Source organism: Aquarana catesbeiana, linkage group LG08 (genome assembly GCF_042186555.1).
Source record: "Aquarana catesbeiana isolate 2022-GZ linkage group LG08, ASM4218655v1, whole genome shotgun sequence".
Taxonomy (NCBI): domain Eukaryota; kingdom Metazoa; phylum Chordata; class Amphibia; order Anura; family Ranidae; genus Aquarana; species Aquarana catesbeiana.
The window spans coordinates 61,466,636-61,489,142 of record NC_133331.1 but is presented as its reverse complement, the minus strand read 5'-3'; the positions used below and the strand labels follow the sequence as shown (position 1 = coordinate 61,489,142).

The following is a 22,507-nucleotide window of genomic DNA, read 5'->3' as shown; positions in this document are numbered from 1 at the left end:
CCAGGGGCCAGATGCAGCCCTTTGCTTGGTTTTATCTGGCCCTTGGGGCATTATTCTCCTCCACTGTCAGCAACAGTGGGACATGGTTCCTGCCACTGACACCAATGATGGCACACTATTCCTGCCACTGACACCAATGATGGCACACTATTCCTACCACTGACACCAATGATGGCACACTATTCCTACCACTGACACCAATGATGGCACACTATTCCTTCTACTGACACCAATGATGGCACACTATTCCTACCACTGACACCAATGATGGCACACTATTCCTTCCACTGACACCAATGATGGCACACTATTCCTACCACTGACACCAATGATGGCACACTATTCCTTCCACTGACACCAATGATGGCACACTATTCCTACCACTGACACCAATGATGGCACACTATTCCTTCTACTGACACCAATGATGGCACGCTATTCCTGCCACTGACACCAATGATGGCACACTATTCCTGCCACTGACACCAATGATGGCACACTATTCCTGCCACTGACACCAATGATGGCACACTATTCCTGCCACTGACACCAATGATGGCACACTATTCCTGCCACTGACACCAATGATGGCACACTATTCCTGCCACTGACACCAATGATGGCACACTATTCCTGCCACTGACACCAATGATGGCACACTATTCCTGCCACTGACACCAATGATGGCACACTATTCCTGCCACTGACACCAATGATGGCACACTATTCCTGCCACTGACACCAATGATGGCACACTATTCCTGCCACTGACACCAATGATGGCACACTATTCCTGCCACTGACACCAATGATGGCACACTATTCCTGCCACTGACACCAATGATGGCACACTATTCCTGCCACTGACACCAATGATGGCACACTATTCCTGCCACTGACACCAATGATGGCACACTATTCCTGCCACTGACACCAATGATGGCACACTATTCCTACCACTGACACCAATGATGGCACAGTATTCCTACCACTGACACCAATGATGGCACACTATTCCTGCCACTGACACCAATGATGGCACAGTATTCCTACCACTGACCCCAATCATGGGGCATTATTTGCACCCTCTAACATTTTCTACTTCCACGGGCCACAGTCTGACTCCTCTAAAGTTTGAAGGACAGTAAACTGGCCCTTTGTTTAGAAAGTTTGGAGACCCCTGATCTAACTCTTTCCTCTCCAGCTGCCCCTTTTTTATTCTTTCAATGGATTTCGGTTCGCTCAGTCATGGTAGGTTAATTGGCACACCTTGCTAGTACCGGGTTGGACCCCCTTTTTGTTTTCAGAACTTCCTTCATTCTTCGTGGCATAGATTCAACAAGGTGTTGGGAACATTCCTCCAGAGATTTTGGTCCATAGTGAAATGATAACATCACGCAGTTGCTGCAGATTTGTCAGCTGCACATCCATGATGTGAATCTCCCGTTCCACCACATCCCAAAGGTGTTCTGTTGGATTGAGATCTGGTGACTTTGGAGTCCAGTGACCTCATTGTCAAGAAATCAGTGGTGAGATGATTTGAGCTTTGTGATATGTGCATTATCCTGCTGGAAGGAGCCATCAGAAGATGAGTACACTCTTAATCATAAAGGGATGCTCAGTTGGTACTAAGAGGCCCAAAGTGTGCCAAGAAAATATCCCCCACACTATTACACCACCAGCCAGAACCGTGGATACAAGGTAGGATGGATCCATGCTTTCATATTTATGCCAAATTCTGACCCTACCATCTGAATGTTACAGCTGAAATCGAGACTCATCAGACCAGCCAACCTTTTCCAATTTTGGTCATCCTGTGTGAATTGTAGCCTCAGTTTCCTGTTCTTAGCTGACAGGAGTGGCACCCGGTGTGGTCTTCTGCTGCTGTAGCCCATCTTTAAGGTTCGAGGTGTTGTGTGTTCAGAGATGGTGTTCTGCATACCTTGGTTGTAATGAGTTATTTGAGTTACTGTTGTCTTTCTATAATCTGGATGCCCATTCTTCTCTGACATCAACAAGGCATTTTTGTCTACACAACTGCCGCTCACTGGATATTTTCTCTTCTCTTTTTTTTTTTTTTTTTTTGGACCATTCTCTGTAAACCCGAGAGATGGTTGTGTGTGAAAATCCCACTAGATCATCAGTTTTTTAAATACTCAGACCAGCTCGTCTGGCACCAACAACCATACCACATTTTAAAGTCACTTTAATGTGATTTGTAAAGCTTCGGTTATTTAACAAATAACAAACATGTCATACATACCTCCACTGTGCAGCTCGTTTTGCACAGTGTGGCCCCAAACACAGTCTTCTGCGGCTCTCGCAGCTCCTCCTCACATCAGATGACCCCCTAGGAGAAGCGCTCTCCCGAGGGGGTTACCATGCAGGCACGCTCCCGAGTCCATCATTCGGTGTCCATAGCCACCAAATGTATGACTCGGGCCCCGCCCCATGGCACCTACATCATCGGATTTGATTGACGGCAGCGGGAGCCAATGGCTGCACTGTTATCTATCCAATCAAGAGCCGAGAACCCCGGGCAGAGGGACAGTGCGGGTGAAATTCCAGAGCTCAGAAACGGGGGGGTCACTACCTTAAGGTGAAAAAACACAAGGGTTTACAACCCCTTTAAATCCCCTTTCTTCCCCGTTCTGATGCTCGCTTTGAACTTTAGCAAGTCGTCTTCACCACGTCTAGATGCCTAAATACGTTGAGTTGCTGCCATGTGATTGGCTGATTAGCAATTTGTGTTACCAAGCAATTCAACAGGTGGAACTAATAAAGTGGCCAGTGAGGGTATAAGGGGGGTAGGGAGGAACCGGGGGTTGCAAAATCAAATTAAACTTCAGCTTTAATTGCCCACATACCTGTCACCATGTTCAGCAAGGTGATGTCCATCTCTGCAGGGAAGAAATCTCCTTTGAAGCCAATTAATGGTAATAATTTTCGGGACTTTAGGAGAAATGAAATATTAAACGAATGCATTGTACACATTATGAGCGCAGTGATCAGTATCTATGAGGCTCAGGCATACACTGGTCGCCCTGCTCCACCAATCAGCTCCAGCAATGCTGCGTTCGATCACATCACTTGTAAAAAAAACAAACTCAAATGGTTGTGTATGTGACCTCCCATACTCCGCTGGAGGTACAGATACCAAATATTGAACCTGTTATCTGGTATAACCACCGGGGGGCGTCTGTGCCAGGGAAACCTTTGTTAGAAATATGAGACCCCTGGGAAAAATACTCAGGTTTTTCTTTCTTTTTTTTTTTTTTTTTTTTTTTCCCCCCAAGACCACTTTTTGATTGGATGCCTAAATGTTGGCCATGCATGGGACAATTTTAAGTTAATTTTAACCAATTTCAAGTCAAATGGTATTCACAGATCTGATCACAAATTATCTGTAAAAAGACATTCATTGATCACTCCAGAGTTCAATCGACCACCAAATTTCAGTGGATGTGGGATGTTGAAACTGGGCAATAAATTGATGGAAAACCCCTGAGCCCCTGGGTTGTACTTGCACCCCCCGGCCAAAAATTGCCAGTCGGCCCCCGTTGCAGCTCGCCAATCATTAAATGTGGTGGCTGCATTCGTTTTTTTTCAAAGGAGCTTCTAAGCTCAGCATTACTTGTGAGCAGTCTGTATGCAAATTCAGCCTGCCTAGGAACACCCACTGTCCCAGACATCCACCCATCAAAGCTTTTGGATATTTGCATAACTCCTCCCAAGAGCCAGCCCACTGCTTGTGTCAGGACTGGGGGCTCTTCAGAGGAGTCCTGAGGCCGGGTGATGTGATTCAGAAAGCTCTGTACAGCACCCCGCCAGGCTCCTCCCACCAGCCAGGATCTGCCTACATTGCATAGAGAATCAGAGACCTAGTGATGATACCACTGGATCTAACATAAGGCTTTGAATGTACATGGAAAGGTTTTATTTCATTTAATTAGCACGTTGATGAGGGCCGGGGGTAAAGAGGAACCAGAGAAGGCAAAATCTAAGAGGATTAATCTTCAGTTTCAAGTATTTGTCTGTAGGGCTCTCCAGATTCTGTTGCACAGACCTCACCCAGTGTTATGTAACAGCCATAGAGCTCCAAGTATGAGCGTCCAGCTTTGTGGAGAGTTTACTGGAGTTCAGCGAAGAGCCTCCGCCATGGATGGAGTCTGTCCGCTAGTCCTGGCTCTGTCTGTTCTACATGTCTGACTTTCCTTTTTTTTTTTTTTTTTTTTTTTTCCTCTAATTTGTGTTTTCTGGTCCCTTGCAAGTCTGCTGACCCCGTATGATGGACAGGGAAGGCAGCATACACAGGCTGTTTTATTACTTCCATGCAAAGCCTTAAAAGGAAACTGTTGTCTTTTTATAGTATAGCATTTTAAGTAGAACTCAAGAGAAAATTAGTTTAGGGGGTATTTTGGAAGATTTACATGGTGTTTTTTTTGTTTTTTGTTTTTTATTGCTATACTGTATGTAGTTGAGCTAGGAGCACTAAACACACATTGAGTCATTTTTATTATCTTGGCAAGGGACAGTAAGAAGCGGCTATCATTTCAGAGCCAAAACCATCCCCCTTAATCAGGACTACAAAACTTACAAAAACTCAAGCTTTCTTTCTTACTTTCTTTCTTTCTTTCTTTCTTTCTTTCTTTCTTTCTTTCTTTCTTTCTTTCTTTCTTTCTTTCTTTCTTTCTTTCTTTCTTTCTTTCTTTCTTTCTTTCTTTCTTTCTTTCTTTCTTTCTTTCTTTCTTTCTTTCTTTCTTTCTTTCTTTCTTTCTTTCTTTCTTTCTTTCTTTCTTTCTTTCTTTCTTTCTTTCTTTCTTTCTTTCTTTCTTTCTTTCTTTCTTTCTTTCTTTCTTTCTTTCTTTCTTTCTTTCTTTCTTTCTTTCTTTCTTTCTTTCTTTCTTTCTTTCTTTCTTTCTTTCTTTCTTTCTTTCCTGATTGGGGTAGGGTATTCCAAAGGATGGGAGGGGCTCGGGAGAAGTCCTGGAGGTGGATATGGGAGGAGGTGATGAGGGAGCTAGAGAGCAGGAGGTCTTGGGAGGAACGAAGAGAACGATTAGGTTGGTATTTTGAGACTAGACTAGTGATGTAGCTGGGGGCAGAGTTGTGGATGGCTTTGTAACTTATTGTTAGTATTTTGAATTTAATTTGTTTGGCGAGTGGCAGCCAATGGAGGGATTGGTAGAGAGGGGTAGCAGATGCTGAGCGGTTTGTAAGATGGATGAGTCTGAGGGAAGCATTCCTGATGGACTGAAGGGGGGTTTAGTCTATTTAAAGGTAAGCTAATGAGGGAGGGAGTTGCAGTAGGCGACGCAAGGGATAGCCAGGGAGTGAATCAGCTTGGTGGTTTCATTGGTTAGAAAGGAACAAAGTTGGGAGATGTTGCGGAGGTTGAGGCAGCAAGCTTTGGAAAGGGATTGGATGTGTGGCCGAAAGAGTTTGGAGTCCAGGATAACACCTAGCTCCCTGGCATGTGGGGACGGGTGGATGGTTGTGCCATTGCTCTTGACAGAAGTCACAGGAAGATGCACGTGGGGGAGGAAATATTATTTATTATTATTATTATGAGCTCATTTTTTGGACAAGTTGAGTTTGAGGAAGATTATATATGGGTCTTCCCATAATATCAGGTCCCTCTCCCATCAGAAAGTCAAAGGACTCCATCAAATGAGGCTCGCCCCATCAGACAGGCCCTCGCCATTGCACGAGGGTCGACCCCCTTGCCCTAGATCAGAGTCCTCTCATTCACCTCTGATCTTGTGCTCTTGGCACTCTGGGGGAACCCAAAGAGCTCCCCAGGGTGATGCTGCACCCTGGTTGAGAGACAGGCATAGACCATCTTATCTGCTAGCAAAGAATTCCCATGCAGTGCCTCGCTCCCGCCTCCAGTTGAGTTTTTTACTTGCGTCTCTGTTGAGATATACAGTCTCTTCCTTTGATACACATAGCAATTAAAGTGTAGGTAAGCCTTAACAATGAGATCCTTTTTATTGGGTCCATTTTGTTCTGTTAAACATACCATTGAAAGTGTTTTGATAACTGTTGGTTTTGCTGAAACTATAATAACTTCCTGTACCTACAGCTATCCGTTATATTGTTCTCCTAAGGCAATGTTTCTCAACTCCAATCCTCAAGGTGCCCCAACAGGTCATGTTTTCAGGCTCTCCATTATTTTGCACAGGTGATTTGATTAGTTTCACTGCATTAGTAATTACCACAGCCTTTTCATCTGAGGGAAATCCTGAAAAACATGACCTGTTGGTGCGCCTTGAGGACTGGAGTTGAGAAACACTGTTCTAAGGAGAACATAGTCCTACCTTTGTTTCTGTTTTGACACAGAATGACTGTTGTCACCCTAGGACAGGAACTGTTACTGGCAGGATCACCAGGTTAAAATGGTGAAAAAAAGCCTAAAAAAAGACTAATGCCGCCACCACATCAAATTGGTAGTGTATTACATTTTTGAATTTGTAGTTCTCTTTTAATTGTTTAGGGCAGTCCAGAGAAGGCTGAGGCAATCTTGTTGTTGTATAGCCGGTCCTGCCCATCGCTGATGACTGCTGTACGTTTTCACTTTTGTTTAAATATTCATCGACTTTTCCTTGCAATTTTGCTGATACAAGGCAGAGCCGTCACCTCTGTGATGGATGGTCAGTTAGTGGGAGGGTTGAGGGGGTGTTAATGCCGTGTCTGTCATGGAAGGAAGTTGACTTTTCTGCAGAGAACTCTCTTCCTGGGGAAATCTGGGCCACTTAACTGTGAGACTACTAGGCGTCTGTCTCCACGGCTTCAGTCTGTATCCTGTGCCTATATCTGCTGCTCTTCTGGGTCATGCTGGTCCCCAAGTGACGCTCCGTCAAGATTCAGTCTTTCCCATTCTGATGCCTGCACAGAGAAAGGATCTTCATTATATTGAGGGGCTTTGATGTCCAGCATGCTGGGAGATTTCATCCACCTTGACACTTGTAATTGGTAGTCTTCTCTTCATTCGTCTTCAGAAGGTAAAAAGTTGAATTCTTCTAACTTTATTTATTTTTTTTTCCTTTTTATTTTCTCGCTATACTGGACTTGCCAATGAACCTGCTCCCAGCCTGAAAATAAAAAATATAATTGGAGAGAAATCCCTGCTTGAGAATCCTTCAGAAATTGTCGCTTCCTGGAGTGTCAATCTCTTGATCCCCTCTGCTAGGCTCCGTGGTTCCTCCTGCCAACCTCAACATCTCTACTTTCCCCTGTAGGGACATAGAGATGGTGGGAAGGACCAGTGACCCTTTGGGTACCCACACCTTTGGTAATAGAAGAACTAAACGTTGAGGTATGTACTTTATCTCTGATTTCAGGCTCAAAAATGCAGACTCCAGTTTCAAGGTTTCTAAACTGTTCAAAGTAGAGAAATGGGACTATTATGAGATGACATGCTTGTGACATCTGTCAGTAACTAGATCTCCATTTCATAGAAGCATAGAGTGACCGCAGGAACAGACCATGTGATCCATCAAGGGTATTTTCTTTTATAACCCTCTTCACTAAATATAAAAGCCATGTGTAACCCAAGCATGCCTAATGGTGTCTGACCTCTGCTGGAAGTCTGTTCCAAGCATCAGCCACTTTTATTTTAAGGAAAAAAAAAAAAACTTAAGGTTACTTCTAAGCTATCCTCCTGCTAGTGTGATCTGGTCTTGGCTTCATATTGAAAATGCTGCCCTTTTTAATGAAATACACTATGCAGTCGACCGAGTCGAGGGACTGCAGCTATGTAATTGCCACACCAGTAGGCCATGAGCAGCATTCCCAAAACCTGCCCGAAAAAATTTTACTCTAATAGGGCGTACACACGGTCGGACTTTTCGGCTACAAAAGTCCGACAAACTTTCTACGGACTTGCGGCGGACTTTCTAACGAACGGACTTGCCTACATACGATCACACAAGTCCGACGGATTCGTACGGGATGACGTACATCGGACTAAAATAAGGAAGTTAATAGCCAGTAGCCAATAGCTGCCCTAGCGTGGGTTTTTGTCCATCGGACTAGCATACAGACGAGCGGATTTCTGGGTCCGGCGGAGTTACGACGTAAAGGTTTGAAGCATGTTCCAAATCTAAAGTCTGTCAGATTTGCGACTGGAAAGTCTGCCGAAAGTCCGGGGAAGCCACACACGATCGGATTGTCTGCCGGATTTGGTCCGTCAGACTTTTGTAGCCAAAAATTCCGACCGTGTGTACGCCCCATAAGAAATTGGTCCTGTCCAGAATCTGGGACACTCCATATGTTGAGTGCTTGCCCCTAGCATCACTGGATCAAGAGCTCCTCCAAAAGCCATGCATGTGCAGTGTGCTCTCTCTCACCCTGTAGCATCAGTGTTGGGGCTGAACCCTTTTCTTTGTAGGTTTGGATACCTTGACTTTCCTGACGGAATGTAGCAGCACCCCTCAGTGTAAAACATCCCTTTTTTTTTTTTTTTCCTAGAACAGTATTTCACAATGCAACCCCGTAAAATAATTTCCAGGTCTTGGGGAACCTGTAATAAAACCCTGCTAAATTCATTGGTGGTCATTGGCAAAAATGCCTCTTATATTGTGGTCCCTGAAAAGAGTGCAACCCTTTCATTGATCCGTGGAAAGAATGCAACCCTTTCATTGGTGGGCAGTAGGAAGAATGCCACCCTTGCTTTGGTGGCCAATGGCTAAAATGCCTCTTGTATTGATGGCCAGTAGGAAAAATGCAACCCTTCCAGACAGTTAAAAAGATAACTGGTGTGCTGTTGGCTTTGCCAAGTAGCGTTGGTCCTGTTTGCCAAACAGCTGTTGTAAGAACCCCTTGCAACTATTGGAGGAGCCCTAGGGTTCGATGAAACCCTAGTTATTTCCAGATGTTTCCAGTATTAGATTTTGTTAGATGGCGGCCCCTGAATGATGTGATTAACTTTGTTCATGCCATTTTAGCCCTGCGAGTAATCTAGTCTGATGGGCTACCTTTGACCCATGTTTTAGGTGTAGATTGCGTACTGGGCCTTTTCTAACCTGCAGGTCTCCTACTTATTATATAATAAAGATGACCCTGGTAGGCGTATAGCATTGTCCCTCCATCTTGGATTCAGGAAAATGTTGCACCCAGCTGCTCCTGTTCCATCCAGTGTCCTCCGTCTACTTCCCCACACAACCCAGCCAACTTTTTAATATTCTGTATTATTATTATTATTAGACTGAAAGTCTACCCACCGCAAGTTCTAAATTGTATTTTTATACATCAGCTTAAGTATGCTTTTCTTACACCACACTCATAACCATAATTGCTTCCTGGCCTGACCGTTCCAAGAGCGCGGCCCTGTGCCGGCTTCCCCGGAGCCCCTGCCAAGTCCTGGAGCTGCTCAGATGGAGTGGAGAGATAAAAGAGGAATATGGGACATGTCCGTCTGTTCCCACATGCTATTTGTGTTCTTTATTTATGCCCTCCATTTATTGGCAGCAGACCCACGGCGCAATGTTTGATAAAGAGCATTTCTCCAATCGGGCAATTCGAAAGGACGGAAGATTGCCTTCTCGTGTGAGAGAGCCTATAAGAGGACAGTTTCCTAAAGGATTTGCAATTCTGCCTGGCCAATTTTTGTGATTCGTACAGTGCACAGCAAGCAGGGTGACATCACTTTCTCTTTTAGAATTAAAGAAAACAGTGGTGCCACCTTCTTGCTTACAGCCTGCTGATTGGACGATAAAGGAGCAGCAGAACACTGGCTTATCAGCTCTGCTGACCCCCTTCCTCCCATCAGTACATGTGCATGAGCAGATTCTGATTGGTTCCTTCGATCCCAGTCTGCTGTACAGAGGATGACCAAAGCCGACCATAAAGAGACACTGTCATGTTACCCACTTAGGGCAAAGTGGTCAAGTCTCCTTAAAGCCCGCCTCGTCACTCATTTATACTTGCCCTCAGAGCCTCAGAGTTTTTCCATTGCAACCACTGCAAACTTTCTGGCCATATACACAGGCCAATGGTGTCAACCTCAGTTCACATAATAAGGGTTGTGACTTGCAAATGGTTGGCCTGAGCACTAAATCATGGGGGGGAGGTCACATGTTCCCTCTATCCTGAAGTATTTTGCAGTGGCACTGGTCAGTATAAATGGGTTGGAGGGTTTGAGCCTTTAAAGAGGAACTTCATATTTCTCCCCCACAACCTACTTATTTTGCTGGATTAAGCACAAAATACATACTTGCCCACCCAAAAAATCAAGCAGTGTTCTTTAGGGATGTGCTTCTCTATTGCTTTACGCTCGTTCCTGCACTACCATTTTCTTTGCTGAGATCAATGAGAACCAACTTTATCTTCCAGGTTGTTCCAGATGGTCCTTTGATGTGCATACGCCATGGCGCATCATTGGGTCTGGCTGCAGGAACCAGCAGGCCCCCTGATAACATGCTGTGGTGCATGCCTTGTGGAAGACCCAGAGGTCTCTTGGGATGTAGGATTTGGGGTTACCAGGAAGCCGTGGGCTACTGCATATGTCATTCTTGTATTGATAAAAATCCAAGAAGGGGAGGGTTCCTTGAAATAAGTCAATATAAAAAGTCAGATTCTGAGAGGGGGTGGGGATGTTAGGAGTGAGATGGCCAAACGTGGGTGAGGGGGGTTGAAGGCCGTCTTTAAAGACTCAATCGCTGCCTTGAATGGATGAAGGCGATGTGGTCTTTTTTAAGACAGATTTAGGTACTTCTTCTGTGTGTATTGTCCAGCGCTGTCCTGTAGGTATACGCCTCTCTGCTGCTTTACACCTGGTCCTGCGCTACCATTTTCTTCTGACATCGGGAGCCAGCTATACCTTGGGGTTTTTCTCATGACAGGCATGCACTGCAGCAGGTTATTGGGGCCTACAAGAATGAGGAAGAAGCCTGCAGGACTCCTGAAGACATGCTGCAGCGCAAAGTGGGTGGGAAGGTGAAGGTCCCCTTTAAAGACATCCAGTCCCTTTTCCCTAAATAGGTTCTTCCAGACGGTACTCTTATGTCCCGTACATGCCATAGCGCATTATCAGGGGTCTGACTGCAAGAACCAGGAAAAGACCGCAGACCCCCTGTTGACGTGCTGTGGTGCAAGCCTTGTGGAGGAGCCAGAGGCCCCTTGGGATGTGGAACTTGGGATTCCCAGGAAGCTGTGGGCTACTGCATATGTCATCTTTGTATAGGTAAAAATCCATGAAGTACGGGGGAAGGTTCCTTGAAATTAGTCAGATTCTGAGAAGGTGGGGGGTGGTAGGGGTGAGGTGACCAAAAGTGGGTGAGGGGTGAAGGCCGTCTTTAATGAGACCCAGTCACTTTGTCCTAAATGGATGGAAGTGATGTGATCTTTTAAGACAGATTTAGCTATGCTAGCTGGATGTATTGGCCAGCACTGTTCTGGTGTTGTGTTTGCTGCTTTACACCTGGCCTGCACTGTCATTTTCTTCTCTGACATCATCGCAAGCCAACTGTGCTTTGGGATTCTTCCAGGTGGCCCATGTGATGACAGGCACATGCTGCGTCATGTAATTGGGGGCTGGCTACAAGAAACAGGTAGAGTCTGCAGGACTCCTAAAGACACACTGTGGTGCAAAGTGGATGTGAAGGTCCCTTTTAAAAGAGACCCATTCCCTTGGCCCTAAATGGGTAAGGCCTACAAGGTTCCTCTAGACGGCTTCCTTGATGATTTGCACATGCTGCAGCCACGTCATCGGGGGCTGGCTACAAGATCCAGGAATAGGCCGACGGACTCCTAATGACACACTGCAGCACTAAGTGGATGGGAAGGTCCCTTTTAAAAGAGACCAAGTCCCTTGACCCGAAATGGGTAAGGCCTTCCAGTTTCTTCCAGAGGGCCCTCTCGTGACTTGTGCACGCCATTGCGCATTATCGGGAGGCTGGCTGCAAGAACCAGACAGACAGCAGGCCCCCTGAAGGCACATGCATTATAGACATAAAGTCTCTTTAAGATCGATATAGGTACTTATGCTACCTGTACGCAACGTATATATGCATTATTTATTTTTATATTGGAGTGACGCCACTTTTTTTTTTTTTTTTTCCTAATCGCCTTGGATGTCGATGTTGACTCCCGTGCTTGTTTGATTTGTTTATGCAAATTTTTTTTTTTTTTCCTACAAGAACAAAGTTTTTGCCCTAATGCGGTATTTGTCGCACATCCCACCTTTACTACTTAAGACCTGCTAGACGACATCCTTTGGAATCGTCCAGATGCTTGTAATCACATTTTTTATTTTTATTTTTATTTTTTCCACAACGTCTCAATGATGGACAACGCCTGACTGCCAAATAGTCAGGATGTCCTTTAGCTAACCCTTCCTAGCTGACGCCTCATTGGACGGGTGGCTGTGTTTAGGGAGAAGGACATTGGCTCTTGCGTGGAATGATTCTGCGTCTGGAATTAAAGCCCTGGGCGGATATGAAAGCCACTTAATAATCGTTACATTTGTTATTACACAACCAAGATAAGTAGCTGAATTAGTCGTGGTTGGAGCTCGCTGTATCCTGTGCACTGGATGAAGGAAAAGCAGACAGCACTGCCGGTCTAACACTGTGAATGCGCATACAGGAGCAGAGAGGGTTGTCTTCCTCAGTGTGCTGCGATGTTCTGCTTGCCCAATCACAAGCTGGGGGCAGGTCCTCAACCAGTCTGTATTGCTTGCCTGCAGTGTAGTCTGCGGGAAGGTCCAGGAACTGGCTGTGCTGTTTGGTAGGAGTGAATTACAAGACTGGCTGAACAGACTTACAAGTGCTTTGGTAGGTAATATGTTGCACATGCATATACTATAACAAAGTATAGAGCTGCACTTTTAAAACATTAGTTTGCCTTCCCTTTCACGATGTCTAAGGTACACTCATCCTTCAAATCTGATCTGTAGTCAAACTAAAGATAAATCTGACCTCCGGCCCTCCCTTTAGTCTTGCACAATGTACAGGCTCCTCTCCTGGACTGGAATGGCTTGATTTCACTGCACACTGTAAACTTCTCACAATGTGCATTAGAAGCTGCAGCAAATCGGAGCACGCCTCATTTTCTGGCTGGAGGATATTCATTATCATATAGCCCTTTCCTGCTATTTTTACCCGCAGCATGTCATGTTTTTGGTTCCATAGACTTCAATGGAAAAGCAGCAGAAATGCAGTGCTTGCGTTTTTGATGCGTTTCTGCTGGTTTATCATGCATGACCACAGATACCTCCCAAAAGCACGTTTTAAAAAGCACGTCAAAAACGCTTCAGGAATATGCATCAACAGCAACCTGCATAGGTGTGAATTAAGCCTTAGGCCCGGTTCAACACCTATGCAGGTTGTGGTTGAATTGCTTTTCGGGTGTGTTTCAGGTTTTCTTCACATGTGTTTTTGATGCGTTTTGCATTTTTGGAATGTGTCCTGTTGTCTTTCAAGACAAACCAGCAGAAACACACAAAAATGCAAGCACTGCGTTTTTATGCATTTCCTCTGTTTCTATTAAGGTCTATGGAACCAAAAACGCAACCTGCTGCGGGGAAAAAAGTGACTCTTTCCAAAAAACGCACCGGTTGAAAATGAAGAGATGTGAACGTGACCCATAGGAAACCATCTTGAATGGACTGAAGTGTGTTGTTGAAAACGCACTGAGAATCGCATAGGTGTGGACCAGGCCTTAGACTGGGTTCCTTCCTGCGCATTGTAGTAACGCATAGTCAAATTAACGTCTCACTCGTTGCTCTGTATGGTGCCATTCATGTCTTCATGCCTTTAAAGCAATGCATATTGGCACGCAAAATTGTGCATGTTATCGTGTTTGCGGTAACGCACCAGCCAAGTGTGAATGAGTCCCTAAAGAGTAGGCGCGTGCACCTGGGTGGAGGTAAAGCGCAGGGCCCTCTGCTGGTATTGTCAGGGTTGTCTCCTTGGTGGGTGACATTTAGCACGTTCCTCTAAACGTCCGGGTTACAACTTTTGGTGTTTCTGTAGGTCTGTGATTGATGTGGCAGGGTGGGCGCTTCCTCTGAGGGCCGACGCTTCCCTTCCATTTCTGCGTTTCCCCCCTGAGGCACATGGCTCAGCTGAGCGTTGTGTAAATCCCGCCGGCCTGGTATGAAGATCCAGCATGCTTTTTGTTTTAGCTCAACTTGGCTGGAATTCCCAGGAAACTGAACTTTAATTGCTTCCACCTGACGGAGGGGGCCGTGTGAACGTACCCTGAGCTGGTGTCATTGCTGAGGTATGAGGCTCAGAGTGCCTCCATGGTGGTCCTAACATCTGATGGACCTGGTGCTGTTCTAATTAATGCTGCATCTGATCTAATTACTGCTGCAGCATATTGATTAGAATTTATAGCATTGCAATATGTGTTTTGTATTAACTAAAGAGATGTGATTTCAAGGGTCTTCCTAACAAAAAAGCAATATTTTAGGTATAGATGGAGCTTGGTGGACTGAGTAGTCATCCCCAGGCTTCCTTTACGTCTTCTTTCTTAAACCTGCTTCTGTCCACCTGGGAGTTTTGGATGTTCCTAACTACCTTTTGTGTGGTCCGGCTTCTCCAGATTTTCCGTTACATTCTTCATAATACAAAATGTAGTACAGATCCAGCAGGAGTGGTGGGAACCCCTCATAATGGGCACAGCAGGTGTACAGACCCAGAACCTCAGCACAGGGATTGTGGAAACCTCTCATAATGGGCACAGCAGGTGTCAAGACTCAAAAACTCAGCACAGGGGTGGGGAGAACCCCTCATAATGGGCACAGCAGTTGTACAGACCCAGGAACTCAGCACAGTTATGGTGGGAGCCCTTCATAATGGGCTCAGCAAGTGTACAGACCTGGGAACTCAGCACAGGGATAGTGGGAACCCCCCATAATGGGCACAGTTGGTGTACAGACCCAGGAACTCAGCACAGGGATGGTGGCAACCCCTCATAATGGGCACAGAAGGTGGGCAAACTTGGGAACTCATTGTGAAGATAGTGGGATCCCCCCATAATAGGCACAGCAGGCGAACAATAATGGTGGGAGCCCCTCATAATGGGCACCACTGGTGTGAAAACCAAAGAATTCAGTGCATGGATGGTGGTCATAATGGGCACAACAGATGTACACGCCCAGGAACTCAGAAAAACTAATTGTGGAGATTGTGGGAAACCCTCAAAATGGGAACAGCGGGTGTGTAGATGCAGGGATCATTGGAACCCCTCATAATGGGCACAGCAGATGTACAGACCTGGGAAAAGAAATGGTGGAAACCCCTCATAATGGGCACAGCGGGGATGGTGGGAACCCCTCATACTGGACACAGCAGGTATGCAAACCCAGGAACTCGGCACAGGGATCGTGGGGACCCCTCATAATGGGTACAGCAGGAAATTCAGTGTAGAGGTCTTGCCAATAAAGTTTTCAAGATAGAGGGATGTTTACTTTGCCAGCTTCTACTAATCACCGAAGTATCATTTTTGGGTGGACTCCCCCTTTAAGCCTGATAATGTGTGTTAAGTCTTAATTTAGTGTTGTGCTCGGCAGCTGCTCAGGCATGGGGGGGGGGGGAGGAGGGTTGGATATGTTCACAGAGCCAGCAGCTGAAGGGTTAAGGCTAATCGCTGTGCTGGCAGCTGGCTATGTTTAAAGTGACGGGCGAAGGTCTTACGGGGATTTGGGCAGATGACATCACCTCCATAAGATTATATAACCCGGCTGAGTTGTGAGCAAAACCAGACCGAGACAGACTGTTCTCATCACCCCCGGCAACGGCGAGAGGCTACCGCACCGGGGACACGGATCCTGTGGGCGACGTTCCAGCTATCCGTGTACTGTAAAAGTTTCTGCAATGTCTCCTGGACAGAGCATCATCCCGGGGGCTGTGAGAAGGGATGGGAGTAAAGGGATCATGTGTCTTCTAATTTAGAAAGATGGCGCCATCCAAAAGTAGGCTTTCAGTTGTGGGTGGATAACGATGGGTTAAACCTTGCACAATATTTATTTTTCTTGGAAGCTTTTTTGGAAGAACTCCAGGATGACGTGATCGCCATTTGGCTCAGTTGTATGTTCTTTAACCACCTCAATACAGGGCACTTTCACCCCCTTCCTGCCCAAGCCATTTTTCAGTTTTCAGCGCTGTCGCACTTTGAATGACAATTGCGCGGTCATGTTACACTGTACCCTAATGAAATTTTTATCATTTTTTCCCCACAAATAGAGCTTTCTTTTGGTGGTATTTGATCACCTCTGCGGTTTTTATTTATTGCGCTATAAACAAAAGAAGAGGGACAATTTTGAAAAAAACACAATATTTTTTACTTTTTGCTATAATAAATATCCAATTTTTTTTTTTTTTTAACAAATTTTTTCCTCAGTTTAGGCCGATACGTATTCTTCTACATATTTTTGGTAAAAAAAAATTGCGCTAAGCGTATATTGATTGGTTTGCGCAAAAGTTATAGCGTCTACAAAATAGGGGATAGATTTATAGCATTTTTATTATTTATTTATTTTTTACTAGTAATGGCGGCGATCTGCAATTTTTATTGTGACTGCGATATTGCGGCGGACATATCGGACACTTTTGACACATTTTTGGGACCATTCACATTTATACAGCGATCAATGCTATAAAATTGCATTGATTACTGTGTAAATGTGACTGGCAGGGAAGGGGTTAACACTAGGGGGCGCTCGAGGGGTTAATGTATTACCTAAGGAGGTGATTCTAACTGTGGGGGGAGGGGACTGACTGGGGGAGGTGACCGATCGCTGTCCCTATGTACAAGGGACACGCCATCGGTCTCCTCTCCTCTCTGACAGGACGTGGATCTGTGTTTACATGCACAGATCCACGCTCCTGCTCTGTTACCCGGCAATCGCAGGTGCCCGGCGGACATCGCGGCCGCCGGGCACGCGCACCGGGTCCCGAGCGACGCAGCGGGCACGCGCGCGCGCCGCCGGCGGCGCGCGCACGCCCCCTAGTGGCTCGGAAGGCGAGGACGTCATATGACGTCCTCCCAGAACAATAGAAGCCTCGTCCAGCCGTCATATGACGGTGGGCGGTGGCTTAGCGGTTAAAAAAATAAAATAGAAACGCATGTTCATATCGGCCTTCTGTAATCCTCTGTGCAGCAGCACTCAAGCTTGTAAAAGGAGGGGCAGCACTAGGAGCCAATCAGGGCTCTGCTTGAATGAACAGGTGCTAACTGGTGGAGTGAGAGGAGAGATGAGCTCATCAGTCTGCTGCTGCTCTTTCACTGTCCAATCACAGTCTGGAGGCGGGGATGTGCCCTTGCTATATTGCTTAACTACAGTAGAGGAAAGTCAGGTCACCAGCCTGGCTGTGCTTTTAAGTGGTTTTGCCAGCTCCAGTATATACTAGGAGCCAATTGGGCCTCTGCTGAATACATTTGTGCTGACTGGCAGAGGGAGAAAGTCGAGCTCCTCAATCTGCTGCTGCTCTTTTACTGTCCAATCACTGGCTGGGGGTAGAGATGTGACCCTGTTTTATATTACTTAACTGCTGGAGAGAAAAGTCAGGTCACAAGCCTGGCTGTGCATTCAAGCAGGTGTAACAACTGCAGTATATGCTAGGAGCCAACCAGGGCTCTGCTTCATACACATGTGCTGATTGGCAGAGGGAGTAGAGAGATGAGCTCATCAATCTGCTGCTCTCTCACTGTCCAGTCAGACTGGGGCAAAGATGTGACCCGTACATATTGCTCAACTGCAGTAGAGAAAAGTCAGGTCACCGGCCTGGCTGTGCTTTCAAGCAGGTGTGACTGCTCCAATAAATGGATTTCTCAGTCAGACTCCAGTGACGTACACAAAGCAGAAAATAATATAAATCTTGGATCACCAGAACAGGAATAGAAGAGAAATCTTTCACTGGGGACACCTGTTTTAGTGAAGGCTGTCTAAGAGGGGATTTCCCTCAGGTTGGAAAGATATCTGATTACTTTCTGTCCTGTAGAGCCAACAGGAAGTGAAGGGAAATCTCCCCAGTGGGACACATGGCAGACATTTTTTTAAAAAAATGACAGTTTTGACCTATTTATTTATGAAAATATGAAGCTTTGGATATCCTTTAAGCCTTGCCAGGACAGGTCCTCTTTTTATGTTCTCCTCCACCGGTCTAAAGGGTTAAATCCTCTACGAATGGCTTTACCATGACTTCATGGAACACACAGTGACTGGTACTGCCCCCTGTCCATTTCACAAAGGGCCGCCTGTGTCCGCCGTACCCGGGGTGAGAGTCCTTTTTACTCTCAGCAGCCTAACGCAGAAACAGCGCCCGCGTGTCGTCCAGCAGTAAGGTCGTGGCAGGCATGTCACATCGACTACGTGACGTGTGCCCTGTCCCAGATCATTACGGCTCCTTTGATTTTCCCCTCTAATTAAAATCTGAAAAGGGTGACTGGCTTTCCCAGCACCGGGAAGCAGAGCATTTCCTGGCAGGCCAGATTAAAGGGGGGGGGGGGGCGTGGCAGCTCGGTCACCTTGAAAGCACTATCAGACGTTCTCTTGTCACTCGCTCCAAAGCTTTTTAACTGACTTTTTATTTTAAGGCGTGCATGTGATTGCGGCCCACTAAAATATCATCATATTGATTATCTCTGTGAGAGATGAATAAAATTTGGAATATTACACCAATATAGCATGCATGTACATAACATGGAAAAATGTCTGACAGGTCCACTTTAAGACAGGAAATGCTGGGTTTTGTGGTCCCCCAGAAGTTGGAGGCTGTGGTTGACTCATAATCAGTGCTGGAAGTGAATGACTTTGGTTCCCTATTTTCGATGGTGTGATTCATGTTTTATCTGCCCTAAGAACAGAGTTAATGGTGACATTGTCAACGTTTTTATGGCCATTTTATTTACCACAACACCGGCTGCCACTGGCAACCATTATGTCTTCCTTCCTTCCTTCTGTTCCGTTTCTGTCATCTGATGGTGATGACCTCTGGATGCCTCATCCATATCATCATGTGTTTTCTCTTCATATGAAGTGTCCTCTGTGAAAAACCCCCCACCCCACCGGAGGTTTGTTTGTATTTCCCTCCTCATAGAGTCCATGTGTCTGCCATGTGATGGACACCAGAACATTTCTTCTCACTGAATTCCAGCATTGATTTTGGATTATGTCATCTGTGTGCTTGTTCAGGTGAATTGTCGGTCGGGAAATCCTAGAGTGTTGGTGGGATCGGGAGGGGTACCAGGCCACCTCCGGGCCGTGAAGAGAACCTGCCAGGTCTGCAGAGGGTCAAATCCAGCGACCTTCTGGAGAAGATGGGAGTCCACCTACTGCCTTTACATCTCTGTGCCCCCCCCCACCACTACTCATTCTCTCCAACCCCATTCCCCTCACCAAATTTCTCTTCTCTGTAGCTGTAAGGACCCCCCATTGCACGCTCTTTTTCTCTCTCTGTGCGCATGCTCTGCCTTTTTTGCTCTCCACCCATTGCAACAAACGCTCAGTGTCTCTCCTCCTGCCAGTTGATCGATCTATCGCCCATTGCGTTTCTCCCTCTTCCCTCCCAAACCCCGTTGCACTCTGTCCACCTCTGCTCTCCCTTCCTGATGTGCTCTCTGTTCTCTCCCTTCTACATGCTGGATTTCCCCTCCTGCCTCTGCTCCATTACTTTCTTCCCCTGCTCTCTCCTGTGGATTTCCCTTCCCTTTCTGACAATGGTCACCAGGAGAAATGGAGAGGATGAATCTCCCCAGCAGGACACAGATCTCAAGACGACCTGACGGGTTCTAGACCTTCCTCTACTCTATACAAAACCAAAAGTTGACTTTAGTTGCACAAAGTTATTTTAGGAGTCATTGTGTCCCCTGAGTGTGTGTCCTTGAAGCCAAGCCGCCCTCTGAACGTTGGTTCATTTTTATCCTCTGAGTGACACGGTCAGTTTATTTGACCCCGCCCACTTCCCCATACTCCAGTATTTCCATCACTGGCCCCAATCGCAGAGCGTTTGTTTACTTTTCTTGTCTGCTTCCTTTTCCATTGTTCTGACACCATCTGCACATGACAGCAACCTTCCTCCCGCTGTTATCTATGAGCTCAGCAGATGAATAAGCATTCTATAGTGTTGCCTTCCATCCCTCCCGAACATTTACTTCTTCTTTTCTCAGATCCATAGGACTCGTATCTGCATTGCCAAATAATATTACTACAAGTAAAAAAAGTACCTATGAATAGAAAACCCACTTTGAGCACTCAAAAGCCTGGGCCTCTGGTCCGATGGTCTCTGGGCCTATGGTCAGAGGGCCATGGTCTCTGGGCCTACGGTCTCCTCACATCAGGCGCCCGGAGTCCCTCCTCGCATCAGGCGCGGGTCGCACCCCGATAGCGACGCTCTGACAATTTGGTCTCCGCGCCATTTACAGAAGACCAACTCGTGAAAGGGAAGAACCAAGAGACAGCGCTTGGCTTCCGCCTCTTGTTTCTACCTCACGATAGCTGGTCTTCTGTAAAATAGTGGCCGGCGGAGACGATTCAGTGCCGGCCGCGGACCTCTAGCGGCGACAAAAAAAAATCTGGAAAACTGCAATTGACCGGGACAAAGGTCTAAATCCCGGGAATGTCCTGGGAAATTCGGTACAGTTGGCAAGTATGCACTTGTGCATGTTAATTTGCTCTATCTTACCCATTGCAGCACTCCTGCTCTATGTGCATTGTGTTGGGGTGCCAGTAATTGTGACTGGCACCCCAATACATTATACAGTAGAGCTCAATGCACCACACCACAATCCTGTTCATTTTTTTCTTTTTGGTGCGTTGGCAACGGCCTGCCTTAGATCTGTTTCAGATGGGTGGTAAAAAACAGTTGACTGAGCTGAGGTTTTGCCTTCTTTACCTATCCCTCCTCATTTGCCCACCCAAACTGTTAACTGGACAGGGCTCATCACATGCTGTGGCCACGCCATTTTGCTTCTCGGCTGCTGCATTTTTTAGTCAAGGTGCAGAGTTTGACAAGCGGCACCATTTGTCAAACTCGCCCATTGAGTTCAATGGGGGCACGCTACAACCCCATGCGGTGCATGCTATTTGCTCCACGGTAGTGTGGCATTATAGGGTTAAATCAGACGGTGAGGTCTGAGCATTCCCTCGACGCCTCTGAAATGCCCTCTAAATAGCATTCTGAACGCAGATTGCTCCTCGGCGGGCATCACGTTACACCACAGGTGTGAAAGAGCCCTTAAAATGGTATTAAAGGTTCGGCTTTTAAAAAAACAAACATGTTATACTTACCTGCTCTATGCAGTGGTTTTACACAGAGCAGGTCTGAACCTCCTCTTCTTGGGTCCCCCCACCGGTGCTTCTGGCTCCTCCCTGTTGTTCAGAGCCCCCAACAGGCCACTGGCCAATGGCTCCAGCTGCCGTCTCAGCCAATGAGGAGAGGGGGTCCTGGGGCAGGTGAAGCTCTCGTGCACCTCACTGGATCGTGAAGGGGCTCAGGTGAGTATAAGGCTACAGGAACACCTGAGCGTTTTGAATCCTGGGCACATTTACCACGATTCTGAGTGCCGAGGTGTGAATGACAAATCGCAGAACGCACATTTGAGAAGCCATTCATCTGGCACCTAAAATCATGGTGTGGTTCTGCCACAATTGCCGTTCTGCAATCATGTTGCCCAAAAGTAGCTCCTGAACGTTTTTGAGGCGACAAGCTTCACGCAATGTGGGTTTCCACGATTGCAGCTCGATTTTACAGGTCAGAACTGCACCTCTATTTTTAGTTGCCATTCAGATGAATGGCATCTCAAATGTGCGTTCTGCGATTTGTCAAAAATGTATCCTGTCTTTAATCTCTGACCCTCATTTCTACTATTAGGTCTGCAGTTTCTGACAGTCCTCTCAAGCATTACATATATTGAACATTATGCGTGCCCCCCATTAGCTGATGAGCGTGTGTGTGGTGTGTTTTTTTTTTTTTTATTATTAACCCCTTAGCCCCCATTTGCATTTTGTTGCGTGGTCAAGATGTATAGTCGCAATGGGCCCATGCACACCTGAGCGTTGTCACCGGTCACACGGCGCTCAGTAGAGTACCCAAGCTTCTTTAGGGCAGAATTGCCCGTTTTTAGAATTTTAAACACTTGACCTCCAGGAAGATTTACCCCCCTTCATGACCAGACTATTATTTGCAAACCGGGAGAAGATATGGTAGGTCGCCGATGGCTTTACAGCATATGTTCATGTTGCGTTCTTTTGTGGAGTTGGGCTTTAATATATCCAATACATATAATAAAATTATTAGTGATACTGCGCAGGAGAGCTGCTATGGGGTAGAGGTGCACTGAATGGAAATTTTAGTGCTGAAAACGACAGTTTAAAAAAATATATATATTTTTCAATGTGTATTATATTCGACTTTTTAATTGATAATAAGAATTTAAATATACATTTGTCGGCCATTATTGGCACCTTTAGCGCAAGAAAAGAAAAATAAATCCCTTTAAATTCTATGTAGGTCTTCACATTGGTCCGTTGTGCTTCCATTGTGGTGTTAAATATCCT

At 46.1% G+C, this 22,507-nt stretch overlaps 1 protein-coding gene across 4 annotated transcripts in view; it reads left to right on the top strand.

Moving 5' to 3' along the window:
- Positions 1-22,507, top strand: part of ADD3 (adducin 3) — a 152,216-nt gene that overhangs the window by 74,257 nt on the left and 55,452 nt on the right. The window lies entirely within an intron of this gene.